A 2,381-nucleotide genomic window follows, 5' to 3' on the forward strand; every position below is an offset into this window, starting at 1 on the left:
GCCGGGCCCGCCCCGGCCGCCCCGGCCGCTGCCCCCATGCCCGACAGCGACCCGAGCAGCAAGCCACCGGCCGCGGCTGCGGCACTGCTGGATGCCGGGCCCCCGGGCCCGGCCAACGAAGAGGACGACCCGGAAGCGACCGCCGCCGCCGCCGCCGCCGCCGCCGCCGCCACCGCCCCTGTGGCACTTCCGAAGGTGAAGTGCCCGGCCGGCGTGCCGGCCGAGGTGCCCGGGCCGCGGGCCGCCGTTGTCAGTGGCGACAGCAGCATGTCCGCCGAGGGCGACTCCGCCACCAGCGACCCGCCATCTGGCAACGAGCCAAACTGCGACGCGGTCCAGGCGAGCTCCACGCCATGCGGCGTGCGCTCCAGGTGGATGAGGATGTCGGCGTTGTCATCACCGAGAACCGCCTCGCAAATGAGCTTCTGCGTCTTGGGAATGGCTTGCCCGCTGGACACGCAGAGGTCCGTCAGGTAGCGGAAGAACTAGCGCATGCGGCAAAAGGAGGAGGGGAGAGGAAAGATGGCCGGCATCGGGCAGGGGAGGGGGGAGAATGCTACCAGGGGCACGAGGGGGGCTGGAGAGGACGGGGGGCAAAAGAAAGCCGAGTGGGAGAGAAAGAGAGAGAGAGGAAGATGAGGGTGGGGGACGGGACAAAAGGCGGGAGGGGTGAAGCCACTGCGGGACAGCGGCTGCCGCCGGAGAGGTGTCCCTTCGGGCGGAGGAGGCCCCGGCCGACGATGGGCTAATTGGAGTCGGATTCCGGGTCCCGGGTTCCTGGTCCTGAAGGGGAGGGGGGGTATGTGTGATCGACCAGTCCCAGGTCACTAGCATCTAGGGACCCGGCCAGCCGGCCGGGGCCGTGAGCGAGATGTCAAATAGCATCCCCGGGATTCGTTCCATCCGCCTTTTTCGCGCCAGGCTGGCCGGCGGGGCCGGTTGAGGGCCAAATCCCGCCCTGAGAGCCCGGGAACCCGGCTCTCGGAACAGTTGGGAGGGAAATCCCCCGGGGGTGGCACAAATGCCCGGGATCCGATGAGGGCCGGGTCTTTGTACGCATAGCGTGCGGAAATGTGCATGTGACCCGACCGTCCGGGGCTTTCGAGGGGCCCACTCCAGAACCGAGGGAGGTGGGCCGCTTGCGGGCAGGGGGGGACCAGGGCGATGGCTTTGCGGTGGGGGGCGGGGGGGCTGGGAGGGAGTTGCCCCTGTGGAGGCGCTCCGGCGGGCTCCAAGAAAGCCGTGTCCAGGGAATAACAGATTGATCCCCGGCAAGAGCCTCGTCTCGCTTCCGTTGCCTTTTGCCCCCTCGGTCTCCTCCATCTCCCCGAGGGGATCCGCCCCCTCCACCCCACTTGGGCCCTGGTCGGGCGGGCCCTGATGTTGGTTTGGGCGCTTTTGCGCTGCTCGCCCGGCTCGCCGCCGACCCAGCAGAGGGCGCTGCTTCGCTGCTGTTGGGTGCCCCTGACGAAGAGCCGGATCCCCTGCTGTGAACCAAGCGTCTCGGCCTCCCGAGTCAGGCCGACAGGGTGAGGATGCCGGGGGGGGGGGGGGGAATATAGAAGGGAGCTGTCAGCCCCGCGAAAAAGTGGCACACCAGACAAAAGAGGATGAGGGGGGCACATGGGAAAAAAAGTGAAGAATGCATGCCCGACCGACGAAGGCCAAAAGAGAAATGGGGACTAGAGGGATCGAACCACTGACCGCTCGATCTGGAGTCGAGTGCTCTACCACTGAGCTAAGCCCCCGTTGGCATGATGGAGCGTCAATGACAATTTGATGCCTTCCCTTCGCTTTAGTTGGCATCTGCCGTTACGCCGGTCCGCCGACAAGCGGGACCATCTGGGGAGATTTAAAACTTGAATCCTACACTGTTTTGGCCTTTCAGGGCGGCGAGGAGCGGGGGGGGGGGGGAGGGGGGGGCCTGCCGGACGGTGCAAAGCGCCTGGATGCCTCCCCTGCGCGTGCGCACATTCCCCCGCCCCCGGGTCCGCCCTCGTGTGGCTGCGCGTTCGTCCGTTTCGCCCGCCCAGGCCCAAGCTCGTGGAGGTGAGCATTTTCTGATCCCCCCCAGTTCTCCGGCTGTGTGTATGTGTGTGCGGGAGTCGGCCGTGGTGGGTTTTGCAGACGACCTAGAGGGCAAGCTGAAGCGTATGTGCATTGACGCACACACACACACACACACACATATGCGAAAGCGAACGCGAACGTGAGCACCTACACAGAGAGAAGACATACACGCGTACCACGTGCCTATGCCGGGTACTTGCTTGGCGCCGTGGCGGTCTCTCGGCCTGTCCCCCCGGTTGCCGGCTCCCGTGCCAAGGCTCATTCCACCCCTGAAGGAGGGGCGAAGCCCCTCGTGCATACCCGCGCGGGGG

The 2,381-nt window shown here is 66.7% G+C and overlaps 1 non-coding gene across 1 annotated transcript; it reads right to left on the minus strand.

Moving 5' to 3' along the window:
- Positions 1–1,676: 1,676 nt before the first annotated feature.
- On the minus strand, positions 1,677–1,748 carry H696_01672. The gene has a single exon. It is a non-coding gene; the product is annotated as a tRNA-Trp (tRNA).
- Positions 1,749–2,381: the final 633 nt, after the last annotated feature.

The sequence above is a fragment of the Fonticula alba genome (assembly GCF_000388065.1).
Source record: "Fonticula alba strain ATCC 38817 unplaced genomic scaffold supercont2.2, whole genome shotgun sequence".
NCBI lineage: Eukaryota > Rotosphaerida > Fonticulaceae > Fonticula > Fonticula alba.